Source organism: Moschus berezovskii, chromosome 11, assembly GCF_049115385.1.
Source record: "Moschus berezovskii isolate FMDL1 chromosome 11, NW_MosBer_1.0, whole genome shotgun sequence".
Lineage (NCBI taxonomy): Eukaryota > Metazoa > Chordata > Mammalia > Artiodactyla > Moschidae > Moschus > Moschus berezovskii.
The window spans coordinates 42,159,526-42,176,533 of record NC_142470.1 but is presented as its reverse complement, the minus strand read 5'-3'; the positions used below and the strand labels follow the sequence as shown (position 1 = coordinate 42,176,533).

Sequence of the window (17,008 nt, the reverse complement as noted above, 5' to 3'; positions counted from 1 at the left end):
TTGTGCGGGAGTTTGCACATTGTTTGGCAAGAGCACCACAGAAGAGATGAGGTGCCCTCAGTCCATGGAATCAGTTGGCAAATGATGTCTGTTTGTTCCAGTGTTAGTGGCATTAACTTCGTTCAGTTGATTAAGGTATTGTCTGCTAAGTGAGAGACTGTTTGAGATTATTGTTTACCTATCTTCTTTCTCAAGACTTTTTTTTTTTTTTTCACTTTGGAGCCTGTGGCCTTTATTCATGCCCCACACCAAGAATACCCAGAGACAAGGCTCCTGCCCAAAGCAGAAACACCAGGGGCCTGGACTCAGTTACACCCGCCAAGTCCCCTACCCCAGATCTGTTGTGAGCAGGAAGTGTATAGAGTCCTGGTGTGATGATCCTCTGGGGAAGGCCAAAGGGATCAAGAGCCCCACCCCAGGAAGGAGGCAACAGGAGGAGGGGCTGTGCTCTGAGGAGCAGGGCATACCCCTCTGTTCCCAGGGTGCTGGTGGGAGGGGGCGTGCCTACGACCACCACTGTCAGGGCTGGGGAAACTCAATGCAGTCCTGGACAGGAGGGAATTGGGAAAGGGAACCTTCAGCAAGGATCCCTGATAGGGTGGGGTCACAGCGGGCAGAGGGAGTTTCTGCAACCCCCTGAAGGAAGGAGGGGAGGTCTTGGGGATCTCAGAGAATGGGGCAGCCCCTCTGGCGCTTATTCTTGCGGACCTGGAGGCCGGCCCTAGTGGCCATCTCAGATACCTCCGGCACCCCATCCTTGGTCTTGGCTGAGCACTCAAGGTAGCCTAAGGCACTGATCCGGTTCTCCATGTCCCAGCCTTCCTCAGATCGAATAGGTTCCTGCTTCATCTTGGCCAGCTCTCTTGCCTCAGTCCCTTCTTATTCCCCACCAGGACGATGGGCACGTGGGGGCAGAAGTGCTTCACCTCCGGAGTCCACTTCTCAGGAATGTTTTCCGGACTGTCGGGGCTGTAGATGGAGAAGCCCATGAGAACGACGCCAGCGTAAGACGGGTAAGAGAGAGGCCGCAGGCGGTGGTAGTTTTCCTGCCCTGCTGTGTCCCACAGAGCCGGCTCCACCAGCTTGCCGTTCACCTCTATGTCTGCGATGTAGTTCTCAAAGACGGTAGGGACGTAGACCTCTGGGAACTGATCCTTGCTGAAGACGATGAGGCGGCAGGTCTTCCCACAGGCCCCCCTCCCCTACAATCACCAGCTGCTTTTGGATGGCAGCCACGGCCAGGGCTTCCGCTCCACCACTTCCAGCTGTGCTGTGGGTGCTGGAGGCAATAAAAGCTCTCAAGACTTTTATTCAGTGGTTTTCACACCCATGGGCAGTCTGATAACTCCATCATTTTAATATATTTATTAGACATTCTATTGTAAGACAAAGCTTTCTCCTTTTTCTCTTTTATTTATTTATTACTTATTTGTATCCATATGGGCTAGCAGATTCTTGTTTTAGCTCATGGGTTCTGCTTCATGACTACATTATTTATTTTGATGCCATGATCTCTCAGATATGGTCAGTGGGAGCCACTCTCACTGTGTCCTGTCTTTTTGATGGATCCTAAGGGCTTCCCTGGTGGCTCAGAGGTTAAAGCGTCTGCCTCCAATGCAGGAGACCCGGGTTCAGTCCCTGGGTCGGGAAGATCCCCTGGAGAAGGAAACGGTAACCCACTCCAGTATTCTTGCCTGGAGAATCCCATGGACTGAGAAGCCTGGTAGGCTACAGTCCACGGGGTCGCATAGAGTCGGACATGACTGAGCGATGGAACGGAACGGAAAGGAAGCTTAGGGGTTCTCCAGTGGCTCAGAAGTAAAGAATATGCCTGAATGCAGGAGCGGCAGGAGATTCAGGCTCGATCCCTGGGTCAGGAAGATCCCCTGGAGAGGGCACAGCAACCCACGCCAGTATTCTTGCCTGGAGAGTCCCATGGTCAGAGAAGCCCGGTAGGTTACTATCCATAGGGTCATGAAGAGTTGGACACGACTGAAGTTGCTTAGAATGCAGGCATGAAAAGCAAGCTTTACAATGTTGTGTTGGTTTCTGCTGTACTACAAAGTGAATTAGCTATATGTATACATATATCCCCTCCCTCTTTGAACTTCCCTCCCACCCAGCCCCTGTTCCGTCCCTCCAGGTTATCAAAGAGCATTGAGCTGAGCTTCCTATGCTTGACATATCATAAGGTTTTCTGTGGCTTTTATTTCTTGCATTGATCCTACAAGTTGTGAACCTTTCTTTACAGGTGAGGAAACCAATGCTTGGAGTGACAAAAGAACTCTAGAAAAACAGAGAACAGATCAATGACAGTGGCATTATTTGGTGCCAGGTCTGTATTTCCAAAGGTCATACTCTTTCCACTCACGAGAAAGTAGCTGGCCTGCCAATTTCCATCTCAACCTCTTGCAACACCAAAGAGAGAGAGAAAAATTTAGAACACAGGCTGTTAAACTGACCCTTTTGTTTTTCTGTTATTCCTACTTTGTTAGAGCAGCAATTGGGAGGGGACAGCCGAAGTTCTAGCAACTATCTGGGACTATGAAGCAACCTTGGTGGTAGAAACCACCTGGTAGGATATTAGAGCAAATGATAGAAGCCTGGGCTTTTGATGACAGCTTGCAGTCACTTTACTAGCCCTAAGCTGCTCAATTCTATTTTTTCATGAGAAGGAAACTTTTACCTTTTTCCTCCCTTCCTCCCTCCCTCCCCTCTTTCTTTCCTTGCTTCCTTCTTCTCCTCTTTCCTCCTTTCCCTTCTTTTTGTTTGTCATTGTTATTTTGAGTTTTTCTATCATATAAAAAAAGAAATTCTAATTACAGTTTCCAAAATTATGCTTGGCTTCCTCTGGGCACATGTAAATGTCTGGGAAAGCCTGCAAAGCTCTGGTTGGGTGTGATTTAACTGACAAATTAATAAAGTTTCATGGAAACACGCACAGTTGAATATTTTGGGCCTTTATATCCTTTGACATTCTTTTGAGCTAAAGCACCTTTAGCAGTTAAAATACATTAATATAGTGTTTCCCCCCGTCTCACTGTATAATTCAAAGAAGGATGCATTTGGAAGAAATTAGGGTCTTGCTCCACTAAGGCTAGTCCTATTGAGTCCATTAGAGACTGAGTAACATTTGAGATCATGCTACATGATTTGGAATGGGTATGATGCTTTTGTGATAAAAATTATGACATCAAACAAAACTCAAAATGTATTCCAGGTGGGATTTCCCCACCCCACTCCCTATTTTAATTTTAACATCAAGCACAAAAGTAACTACATATTTCTTCTCTCCTGATATGCTGAACTTTGGGCAAAGTGCAAGATGAACTAGGAAGACATAGTTTTGTTCTTGAGTAGTACCCAGATTGGTGGAAATGAATTTTCCACTTAAATTCTGTTCATTTCAAAGCAGCCAAATATCATGGTCTCCTGGTTACTATATTTTAAGTCATTTTTAATTTAGCAAAAGATACTGTTTTGGTGAAAATATTTTATGTATCTCCTTTGTTGACTGAAAGAGTTAAAAATAGACAAAACCACCCCAAACCCTGAACTTCCCAAAAGTCTTATAGAGAAAAATATGGAGAGAATATTTAGAGACTCTGGTAAAACAAGTGGAAATTTGAACAATCATCTTAATAATTGACCCCAAAATGATTGAGAATGTTTATTCTGCCGTTAAATCTTGTTTGTCTGGCCCCATCACAGATAAGATTGACCTGGATTTTCTAGACAAAAACCTTAAAGCATCCCTTAACTTTGTGAGAATTTTGTCTAAGTACCAAGCTGTCACTATGGGTAACTATTTGTTGAAAAGACGCCATCGCACGTCTTTTGGAGTTACAAATTTGTTCCTCTGGGACTTAAAAGGAGATTATAAGGGACCCATAAGACCATACAATTTTAACATTTGTGAGGAACTTAGATATGACCTACTTCAATCCTCTACCCCTTCCAATCATTTTAAAGATAAGGAAACTGAGACCCAGAGATTTTTTTCAAAGTTTCACAGTTTGCACATAAATTCACTGTTAAAGTCATGATGTCTCACACTTTTTGTTTATTTTATAAAATGGCCCAGTGGAGGAAAGGAAGCTTTTGCCCATCATTTTGAATTTGGTCCTAATTATATTTGGTATCATGATTTTCTTCCATAAAATTTTATGGAATAAGAGAATTATAACATCAAAACCTTCTAAGAATGAATTCACTTAATCTTGTTTAAAGTTATTGATACTATATACCTACCAGAGACATGGGTAAGTGAGAGGACTTTATCATAAGTGATAGCAACACCTTAAGCCATGTAGAAAAACAAAAAGAGCAAACTGCATATTGATTCTAAAGCAAATCAAGTGAAGTGTCGTCTATGGACATATAGTCAGGTAATAAACTCAAGAAAATAATGTATGTTCCCTCCTATTTTCAACAGGACTAGAAAATCTCCTTTAAACTTTGCCTGTAATATGGAAATATGGTTTCTGAAGTAACCATTGCAACCTATTTTCATGCGTGTTTATTAAGTCCCAAATGTTTGTTTTTTTAAAAAAATGGCTGACATATCTATAGGTTTAAATCTTTTATTTGTTACTGATTAACTTAACTGCTCTGCCTGACAAACCTTCATAATAAATAAGCTAACCAGTGAGCGCTTCACAATCAAACTTTGCTTGAAAGACGATCGCTAAAACATGATTTACGCGCTAATGAATTTTGCAATCAGCATGTGGTGGTGTGCGAGTTCCAACATGAATCTAAAATGTACAGATCCGAAGACACTGAAGCTATTAAAAATCACACCACAATGCAACTACTTTTAATTAAAAAGAAATATATCACATTCATATTTAGCAGCGACATTATGGCATAGGAGAAGGATAACTCAGAGTTACTTTTTGAACATATCCTAACACAACATAGCCATTGTTGCTTTGAAAGTTAATGATTCTTTTTCGAGATCAAATTACTTCCTACACTGACGCAAATCAAGAGGGGGGAAAAAACCCAAATAAGAATAAGAAACTATTTTATATATATACATGTAAATGATGTAAATTTTTTTACAAGGTGATTGATGATGGTGTGTCAGTAAAAAAAGTTGCTTGTAGATCTTCTTTTTTTTTTTCTTCTTCAATCAGACCAAATTCTTCTTAGAAAACCTGTATAAATCACTGGCTTTTCTGCCTCTGTTTCAATTAATTAAATTGCTGACAGTGAAATTGTTAACAAAGTAGCTTTAATATAAAAAATGATTTCCAGATCTTTGTATGTGAAACTTAAAAAAAAAAACAAACTTAAGTTTTAAACATCTGCATGGACAGATGTCAGAATACAGAGGGTAGCACTATTATGCTGTGTAAGTATCTGACACTGTGTTATTACTCTTCAGTTAAATATTCACAGTGAGATTTTATGATCTTTTTAAAAGAAAACTTCCACAAGAGAATAACCTCATCTTGCACAACATAATAAGCACTTTAAATGAATGAATCCCAAAGTAAACAATGAAAAATAATTTTCTGTGCTAGTTTTTACATCTTATTTCAGTTACCTAGGATTTTTCTATTGATATTTAAAAAATCATTCAATGGCATGCACTGGTTGTGATTTTATTAAAAATTATAGTATTCATTTTGGATATTTCGCTGGAAAGAGAATTTTCAGTGAAAATCTTATATGTAAATGGTGGAGAAATTACATCTGGGGAAAAAATATGGTCCTGTTGAGTCCTACTTGTTGTGGAGTATATTTTATAGTACAATGAGCAGTATTTTTCAAGACATAAAAGATGAAAACTATCATATATAAATGCAACAGTAATTTAGTAAGTAGGACTTTATTTTTAAAGGAATGCTGAGACCCAGACACTGAGATGCTGGGATGTTATTTCATTCTCTGTTTTCCTCTACTCCATATCCTGCAACTTAGATTCAGTTAGTGTGCTTGATGAATATGTTCACATTAGAATTATAACTGCCTGAAAAAAAAACTTTTTAATGGTTTTAAAGTGATTAAGGAAGAAAAACCTCTCATCTCCTTAGAATTTACTAGCCTCCTTTGCACTAAATACATCACACAAACAACAATTTCCTTATATGCTGGGAAAAGTTCTTTAACAAAACACTGTAATTCTGTGTCAAAGAGACTAACAATAGCATGAGCATCTCACTGTTTACTTAATGAGATGTGAATGGAAGTGTGAAGGTGAAAAGACAGATTCTAGGTTAGAGGATGGTAAGGTGAGACTGCTTTTTAGCACAAGGAAAAAACCCTTGGAAACACCATGTCTGAAAATAACAGAAGTCTTTCCTTCCTTCCTTCTTTGCTTTCTTTACTTGAGGAATCCTCCCTATTTGTCTTAAAAATGCTAATGTGGATTAATCTGCTCTCAAAATCATCATAGTGATGTTTATAAATTGAAGTGGCTTGATTTTGGAAAACATTAGCTTATATTTTCACTTCCTTTGTAGCAAATGTTTAGTGATACCCTGGTCTGCAGGTCACATGGCATAGTCTACCTATTACCAATATCACCTCTATTGTTTTCATCATTAAAGGAAACTGTTGATGAGTTGTCAAGAAATCTTAGGGACAACTACCTGTCATTGCCCCATTTGTCCTTGTAAATCCTTTGTACCTATTCATGAAGGTCAAATGAGATTATGTCTAGGAACCCACTGTAGACTATGAAGCACGAACATGAGAACTGATGATGCCAGTGAGGATTAGGGTGTTGCTGGACAATATTATTCATTTTTTGACCAGAAATCTGGTAGTAGCCTTACATTTTCTGATGATTATACAGTCTTGAGTAACATAATTTATACTGATATAAACTATATTTAGCCGTTCACTGGGATTCTAAAGCATTTTCTTATGATTCCTCTTTCACTATTGTCTAGAATCATTCAGCTACTGCAAGAAAAATTATTTTTTTTACCTTATGAACTTTTCAGTCTACACTTAGCAGATTAATAGAAAATCGCCCCGTCTCTTTTTTCCCTTCCCTGATATGTAGCTCTCACAGAAAGAAGATGCTAATTTGATACAGAAGCTGCTTAAAATCAGTCGAAATAAACCCTGCTCCAATCTTGTGCACATTAAACAATTCTCTCTGATCAAATGGGAGTGGGGCTGACAAGAAGAAGAAGAGAGGAACTTTGGAGATGGGTTTCTCCCCTAGCCTCATTTCCAACCAGGTAAAATGGAGTTTGAAAGGCCCAAATTCTCTGCAGATTTGCACAGCACAGTAATAGCCTTTATGCCTGGAAATTTATGGGCCATGGACAGTTTATAAGAAACGATGTAGTTCATCAGAGAGCCAGACTGATGGTGCACGTGGGAGCATTCTGCACAGGAAGTTGGGTTTTGGAATAATACTTACTTTGATAGAGTTGTTTTGTTAGCTAAGTAAAACAGTAGGGAAGCCAATGGCCACTTAGGCTTCAAACATAAATATATATTTATAAGTCACCCAGCTGCCTAATTGAGACCCATAGTGTTTTCACTAAGTATATCTTCACCAGAAAGCAATAAAAACAACAACATCATCAACAAAAACCTAGCCTCCACATAGATTCATTTAATCAGTCTTTGATAGTTTGGAGACAATTAAATGCTGTCTGAATGCTTCTTTCTTAAAGCCAAAAGGGTGGGAGGTTGGGTAGAAAGATTTTTTTTGTGTGTGGTGGGGGGATGTTCTTGTGTATTTAAGGTGCAAAGACATAAGTTAAACCTTACATTATACTCCGGGTTACTCAGGGCTATTAGAGATTTGAAATTGTGGCTCTAAGGACTTCAGATGAGCAGAGTTGGGGGGCTCAGAGGAGCAAGGGCCGGGCGTACAATTGTCTGGTGCTTTCAGGTTTCACAGAAGAAGGTTAAGCAGGAGGTGGCTTGTTAAATTTGAGCAGAGAACTGGAAAATAAGATTTCACACTCCTGAGATGAGGAAAGCTGGCGAGTTTGGAATTTGGCTGGGAGCTTTGAAAAAGGTCGGGTGAGCTATAGTGTTTCTCAAATTGTATTTCAGTGCTTCTGAAACGAGAAAAAGTAGGTGTCATAAAGGGCCCACAGACACATGCGGTCAAGTCAAGCGTCTTAGGTAAATGGGCATTTTCAAACTCAAAGGATGATTTGGCATGTGGAGGGCATGTGGAAAGCAAATGCACAGCCTTTCCTTCTGCTTGGTTGGACCGCCTGGAATTCAGGTCGCACTCACGATGTTTTGCTACTGTGTCTTCTTTCAGTCTTCTCTTTCTGTTCTCAAACTCCTTTCTCCTCTTTATGGCTGCGGCTTTCATGAGGTCTTTCTTTTGCTTTGAGGCCTTGAGCGGGACTTGGATTGCAAGTGGCTGCAGAGGAATCCAAGATGTGGGTTCTGGCCTGAGATCTGCTTCTTGGTGTGACCTGACCACAGGTCACTTGCCTTTCTTCCTGGAGAGAGCAGAGTCAGGTCTCTGAGATCTCACCTAGAGCTGGCATTATATCATCTTAGACTTTTTTTTTTCTTATTGAAGTGTAGTTGATTTACAATTTGTGTTAGTTTCAGGTGTGATTTAATTACATGTGTATATTCTTCAGATTCTTTTCCCTTATTTGTTATTACAAAATCTTGAGTATAGTTCCCTCTGCTATACAGTAGGTCCTTGTTGGTTACATATTTCATGTATATAACCCACCCCTTTCCTCTTTGGTAACCATAACTTTGTTTCCATGTCTGTGGGTCTGTCTTGTTTTCTTATTTGTTACAAATAAGCTCACTTGTATCTTTTTTTGTTTTTAAGATTCTACTTGTAAGTGACATCATATAATATTTTAGATTGGGTCAGAAATCTTGAATTCTCCCCTCTTCTGGGCCAGGTGTGACTCTCTTTGTCAACTGCTTTCTAGGAAAATTATTCATTACTGTTATTTGACCAGCTCTTTGTATCTAATTCTCTTTTCCAATTGTTTTTTTCTATATATTATTTTTTTACTTCTGGTTTTACTTCTATTCTCTTTGCCCTTTGGTTTCCTTTGTGAGACTAATTTTACTTTTATATGATTATGTAATATAATATGCTGCCTTTCGAGTACTTATTTTCCCCTTTTCCTTAAGGTTTGATCTTTTCTTGCCTGATACAACGTGAGACACATTTTAGGCCCTTTATAAATATTTCTTGATTGATTGGTTTAATAAGACTCCTCGTGTTTCCGACCTCCCATCTTCTCGTTTTGGCTTTGGTTTCTGGGCCAGCTTCTGTGTTTTTGGAATTGTAGTTAAAGCCATCCTTCACCTCTTATAACATGAACAGTGGATCAGGCAGATTGCAACTATGCAGTCTCTAGCCTTAAATCCTCAATTCTTAGGGGGCTGACTTAAAGGATGACTCAGTCTCATTTCCCTTGCTCCCATCCAAAATGAACAGGAAACATAAAAGGCATTCAATATATTGGATAGCAGTCAAACTTCTAATAGTTTGGCTGTGCTAGGAAAATGAAACCTTTTTGTGTCAGAAGCTCCCAACACTTTCTTTTGGTTCCAGCTTGCAAGAATATAAAATGAGAGTTTCCTCTGCTAAGAGTTACAAATGTTCTGAAATAACAACTCACTGGAGAGATACAGATAAGAATCCATAGAAGTATAACCTCACATTAAATCCACATTTCCTTGTACCATAGAACATTAAAAGAATTTAATAGCTTGGAGAAAATGTTACTCATTGCCCATTATCTTGCTACTAATCTATGTATTTCTATGAAAATGTGATAAATTTTATACTATGCTAAGCACATTTTAGCATATACTTAAATGGACTATTTATTTTTCAAATTCAGAAAGCAAATGATTGGTTTTAGTTAATTAACTTTTTATTAAGTGGAACTCACAATAGAATAAAATAGAAAAAAGTTGTTTTGCCCTATCCAGTATTATTTAACTTCCTGTGAGATTCTCTGAGAATACTTGTATGTCTTACAGTCTCTCCATACTTTGTTTCACCATTCTGCCGTTTTGAATTTCTTTCAAGAAGGCATTAAATTTTGTTTTGAAAAACCAAAGAATTGATTGCTGCTAGTGGCTAATTCCAAGTAACACCCTTGCCTTATGAGACCTTATAAACAACAGCCACAACTTCTGATACAGTAGGAGTTTTGTAAGTTGAAGATCCCCTGGAGAAGGCAACGGCTACCCACTCCAGTATTCTGGCCTGGAGAATTCCCTAGTTCATGGGGCCACAAAGAGTCGAACAAGACTGAGTGACTTTCACTTCACTTCACTTCACATGGTATTTCCACATATATTTTCCAATCTCATTAGAAATAAATTTGACTGCCAAAATCTTTAGAAGCATGTATGCTTGTTGGAAATGCCATTGGTACATTATGGCATCTGCAATGTATACTTTTTTTATTATCTATTTAATACTCATGTTACTAGGATAAGTCCTGCTCAGAGAAATAGAGATGTTATAATCTATAAAGTTACAGACATTAAAAAATGTGAATGATAGAAACTAGTGAACTGAACTGCCTAAGCCCTGACTTTATAGCAGTACTCTTAGATGTATAAAATTAGATAAAAAGATAGATCAGAATCTTTCAGATAATTTGCTAATATTATATCATTATATGTCAGTGTTATAAAGTGCAAAATAATTTTTCTCTTCCAATTTAGCAAACTATTGTCCATTTTAAAGCAGTTTGATACCTATGATTTACACATTTGTTAATGAAGAGCTAGCACATAGAACAGTGAACTTTAAGTGGTGTGAAATTCTTTTTTAGAAACAGGAAGCAGAATGATGGCCATTTTTGCTCTAGGTAAAAAGAGATTATATTATTCTTCAACCCATTTTTTGAGGAAGATCTTTGTCCTGGCTCTTTTCCTTCCAATCAAGTTTGAAAGTATGGAGACATTATAAATTGTTATTATAAATACATATATTGTGTTAATGTAGTAGTTTGTTCAACCTTGGTGTCTATAAGCACTCATTATGTTGCAGTATTTTAGGACCTTCACAACCTTGTTAACATGTATTCTAAAAGAAGTACTATTAATGCTAACCCTGCTGCTGCTGCTGCTGCTAAGTCACTTCAGTTGTGTCCGACTCTGTGTGACCCCATAGACGGAAGCCCACCAGGCTCCCCCATCCCTGGGATTCTCCAGGCAAGAACACTGGAGTGGGTTGCCATTTCCTTCTCCAAGGAAGTCCTAAAAGGTGCCTTGTCCACTAAAATGGAGTTTGAATGCAGGGAATACAAGTGATCTTAGGCTCTATGTGAAAAAATATGGATGAGTCAACTGATGGAAATCAAACAACATGACAAGAAGGGTCTGCGGTTTCCCTTTCACATGGTGTGAAGACTTCAAGTAAGTAAAGTGTCCTAAAATAAGTCACAAAATAGGTGAAACCCCTAGGATATTACCAAGAACAAGTGAAAACTGCTCTGTTAATACATTTCTTCCATTCTGAGAATGCCCAGTAAAGGAACTCCCATAAAGAATGACCTAACAATATGAAGACAGGAGCCTCCTTGAAGAAGAATCAACAGCCATAACAAATATGAAATTAATGGCTCTGAAATTGGACATTATAGATTAATCTAAATAGGACTATATAATTGTTATGTTAACTGATTAGAGATAAGGAATAGAAATCACAAAGAAACCTCAGAAAATCATGGATGAAGAAAAGCTGTATTTGAAAAATAGCCAAGTAGATGTTCCAGAGATGAAACAAGACATTGAAATTTTAAAAATCCAATGAGTTATTATAAAGCTATGCTAATTTGAATGTTGATAAATGTAATGGTGAAACAGAATAGAGAACCCAGAAACATACCCAAGCATGTATCAGTTCAGTTCAGTTGCTCAGTCATGTCCAACTCTTTGCGACCTCATGGACTGCAGCATTCCAGGCTTCCCTGTCCATCACCAACTCGCAGAGCTTGCTCAAACTCAAGCATATATGGAGATTTGTTACTTCACAGAGGAGGCATTACAGATCAGGAAAAAACAGATATGAGTATTCAGAAAGTGTCTCTGTGTTGAATGATAGTCAAACAGAAGAAAGAAATTTGAATTTCAGTTTTAGCCCAACCACTGAATCAAATCCATCTAAATTTACCTAAAAGTAAAATCAAAAAATTTTAGGGGAAATTATAGGAAAATATGTCAGAGTGAAAAAGAATTTCTTAAAATAGTCACAGAATAAAATCGTTAAGGATGGATCGGACAACTAGACACCACAGGCAAAAAAATGAAGCTGGTCCTTTACCTCACACCACATACAAAAATTAACTAAAAAATTAATCAAAGTCCTAAATATGAGAGTTAAAACCATAAAACTCTTGGAAGAAAAAAGGCAATGGCTCCTTAGAAATGACATCAACTCAGAAAAAACAAAGGAAACAGACTGGACTTTGTCAAAATTAAAGATGTGCTTCAAAGGACATATCAAGAAAGTGGTAGAAAATATTTGCAAACTCAGCATTCTGAAAACTAAGATCATGGCATCTGGTCCCATCACTTCATGGGAAATAGATGGGGAAACAGTGGAAACAGTGTTAGACTTTATTTTTTTGGGCTCCAAAATCACTGCAGATGCTGATTGCAGCCATGAAATTAAAAGACGCTTACTCCTTGGAAGGAAAGTTATGACCAACCTAGATAGTATATTAAAAAGCAGAGACATTACTTTGCCAACAAAGGTCTGTCTAGTCAAGGCTATGGTTTTTCCCGTGGTCGTGTATGGATGTGAGAGTTGGACTGTGAAGAAAGCTGATCGCCGAAGAATTGATGCTTTTGAACTGTGGTGTTGGAGAAGACTCTTGAGAGTCCCTTGGACTGCAAGGAGATCCAACCAGTCCATTCTAAAGGAGATCAGTCCTGGGTGTTCATTGGAAGGACTGATGCTAAAGCTGAAACTGCAATACTTTGGCCACCTCATGCAACAAGTTGACTCACTGGTAAAGACTCTGATGCTGGGAAAGGTTGGGGGCGTGAGGAGAAGGGGACGACCAAGAATGAGATGGCTGGATGGCATCACTGACTCGATGGACATGAGTTTGAGTGAACTCCGGGAGTTGGTGATGGACAGGGAGGCCTGGCGTGCTGTGATTCATGGGGTCGTGGAGAGTCGGACACAACTGAGCGACTGAACTGAACTGAACTGAATAAAGTGCTAGTATCCAGAATATGGGCTTCCCAGGGGGCACTAGTCGTAAAGAACCTGCCTGCCAATGTAGGAGAAATAAGAGATGCAGATTTGATCCCTAAGATCCGCTGAAGGAGGTCTTGGCACTCCACTCCAGTATTCTTGCCTGGAGAATTCCATGGACAGAGAAGCCTGGCAGGCTACAGTCCATAGGGTTGCACAGAGTTGGACATGGCTGAGGCAACATGGAAAACAAATTTATGGTTACCAAAGAGAAAAGAGGGGACAAGGGATAAATTAGGAGTTTGAGATTAACATATACACACTACTATATACAAAATAAGTAAATAAGAACCTACTGGATAGCACAGGGAACTATATATTCAATATCTTGTAATAACCTATAATGGAAAAGAATCTGAAATATATATATATGAAAAGAAAGTGAAAATGTTAGTTGTTCTGTTGTGTCTGACTCTTTTCGACCCTATCGACTTACAGCCCACCAGTCTCCTCTGTCTATGGAATTCTCCAGGCAATGGAACACTGGAGTGAGTAGCCACTCCCTTCTCCAGAAGATCTTGCTGAGCCAGGGACTGAACCCAGGTCTCCCTCATTGCAGGCAGGTTCTTTATCATCTGAGCCACCAGGGAAGTCATATAAAAAAAAAATATATATATATATATATATACACACACACACACACACACACACACACACACACAATGCATCACTTTGCTATACACTTGAAACTAACACAACATTGTAAATTATACTTCAATTTAAAAAAAAGAATAGATATTGAGAAAAAACTAGCAAGACTTTACATCTGACAAACAATAAAGATAATGTGATATAAAATTTACAGCAAGTGCTCTAAGCCAGGTCTGTGAGCTCTGTGCATTTCTTCTTGTTTAATCTTCACTGCAGGCCTAGGAGTTAAGTACTCTTGTTAGGACCCATTTTAAGATGAGGAAACTGAGACTCGTGAAGGCAGAATACCAGGGTGAAGGTCATTCTATGCTGGAAGAAGAACTGGAGTCCCGTCATTCCGATCCCAGAAGTGCCTGCAAGTATCCTGGTTCCAGTCCTGCAAGTTCCAAGTTCCCGGACACATATCAGTCCTGAAACTGTGAGGTCAGCCATGGGAGCCCAAGCCCATTAGGGCAGATGTTCACTTAAAGTTTGTTGAATGGTTAATTTAATGAATGTTGTTTATTATTTTTTCATAAATGTTAAAGATTTGTAATATATTAAGAATACAGCCTTTTATATTATGTATTTTTTCTTTTGTCATTTTTACAACTTTTTTTGATACACAGATATTTTAGAGTTTTATGTGTCAAATCGGTCTGTTTTTCCTTTATGGTTTCTTCCTTTGCTTTTATGTTTAGATATTCTTCCCTACCCTACACACGACAAGTTATATTTTCTTCTGGTTCTTTTATAGTTTATGTGGTAATTCAAAGTAAATTGGGGATATGCAGGAATGGGAAAGACTTCCATGCACATTTTCCTGGTTTGGGTGAGTGTTTCAGAACTGTGAGCATATATGTTTGAAATGTTCATCTCAGGAACTGATTTAAAATCCATAACTTAAGGGAATGAAACGCTTTCCAATGCATTCCCAATGTGCAGCGCACGTGTATCTGCCCTGCAATTGGCAATCATGTCAAAATGTGTCAGCTCATTTAATATTCTTTTCAACTATCCTTTGATTAAGGGAGCGCTGTATCAACGTATGTAAGCCTGCAGTCAAATCTACCTTCAAATTATTAGCACCTGGTGAGAAATGTCCTTCCCATTCTAAACACCAGTTCATCATGTCTTATTTGTAATTCACTTGATGATTTTGATATATCCTTATAAATACTATATGTGACTAAGTCTTTACACTGAAGCTTTGTTCTTATAATAACAGCAGAAAATGTGAATTGCATACTGTGTTCCTGATACAGATGTGTGGATTCAGACCAAGCAGGTGTGGTACTAGGCTGAGATGATAAATCACCAGCTCCAAATGTCTTTGTTGGCAAACATAATGTCATTAATGCTTTCCTTGTACCATTGGCTCTAACTTAGTTTTCTAGCCAATGGAATGGGAAAATATTTGTGAATTCAGTTATTAAACAGTACAATGGAAATTATTTTGTTAGAAAACAAAATGAATGTTCTAGTCCAGGCACCAGCAAACTTTCTGGGAAGAGTCAGATGGTAAGTATTTTAGGTTTTGCTGGCCATAGGATGTCAATTACAACTCCTCCCCTCTGCATTTGTAGCAGCCCTAGACAGAACATAAAGAGACAGGTGTGGCTGTGTTCCAATTCAACTTTATTTACAAAAGCAGTTGGTCTGAATGGTTTGGCCCCTGGGTTGTAGTTTTCCAACTGCTGTAGAGTCAGAGATTTCATTCCCTTGCAACTGAGAACTTCTTACTTGAAAGGTGAGCGTTAGTTACTATCCTGGAAAATATTAAACAAGTGATCCTATCACTGGTAGTTTAAGGCTTTGACTTCAATGTCTTAAGGTTAAATTGGAAAGCCTTTTGAAAATGCTTTGAAGAATCATGATGTAAACGTGGAGTTGTTTGTGAGGATAGGTTATATCAATCTCAAATGAAAGGTTAGGGTCTCAGAGCTTCTTTGATATTAGTGGCTCATAACTTTCTTCCTAAACAAATATTTCTGCCTTCTGCCAGAGAGCTGGATTCAGCTCTTAATTCCAGTGGGGTTCAGACTTAGATGGAAGGAAGCATATGGGTACCATACTTTTGGTAGAGTGTGTCTCTATGTAATCACAAAAATTGAAAATCTCCAGAGCTCTATGTTACAAATTTGGATGGTCTGCTTTAATGCACAAAGTTTCTGCATCACAAAGGTGGCAAATGCAAGACATTCTCAGTATCATTACTTCATGTTTTAGTAAATCAGAAAGACTGACTTTTGCTTCTGTCTTGATAAATTCTCTCACCGTACAGAATGTGATCTGTGGATCAACCGCTGATTTGCTACAATCATATTTCCAAGCTAAATACACTTTTTGGGTGTGTATATGTGTGTGTATATATATATATATTTATAGTTTTTGAGGGGGTTGGCTATATATATATATGTATATATATATATGTATAGATAAAATGAAGTGAAAATCTTTCAGTCATGTCAGACTGTTTGCAACCCTGCGGACTGTAGCTCACCAGGGTACTCTGTCCATGGAATTCTCCAGGCAAGAATGCTGGAGTGGGAAGCCATTCCCTTCTCCAGGGGATCTTCCTGACCCAGGGATCGAACCTGGGTGTTCTGCGTGCAGGCAGATTCCTTACCGTCTGAGCCACCATGTATATGTATGTATACAGATGTGCTTTATGTATTTACATATATAGTTTAAAAATCAGTCTCTTACAGACTCCGAAATATTCATGAATATTTACTCCTGCCAAATTTCAGTTCTATCAGTGCTTAAGACAGGTTGAATTTCATACTTTCAAAAATTTCCCTGTCTGTGATAAGTCTTTTGTTGTTGCTGTTCCTGTATTCTGTTTGTTTTTATACTCTTGGAAGGGACTTTATTATTCTTTGGTGGTTGGCTTGTTTTTGAAGATGTCCCCAAAGCCACTGGAGATAACTTATAATGAATAAGGTAGATGTTTAAGTTGGGGAATGGAACTTTGTTCAAAAATAAGATATAAAGTTAAAGTAATGGTACTGATGTTTTTATGTCTTATGATGCAGCTTTAAAGGAATTTTTGAATATTTTAAGCAACAGAAACATTACTGAAATATGTATTGCCTCTTTAGATTAATCATTACAGGGCAATTTTCATTTGGTTATGGAAACTACCATCTCTATTAAAAGTCTTATTACTCT

General features: G+C 38.5%; 1 pseudogene; it reads right to left on the bottom strand.

Annotated features, from left to right (window-relative positions):
• Positions 1-666: 666 nt before the first annotated feature.
• Positions 667-989, bottom strand: LOC129540019 (rho-related GTP-binding protein RhoC pseudogene; annotated as a pseudogene).
• Positions 990-17,008: the final 16,019 nt, after the last annotated feature.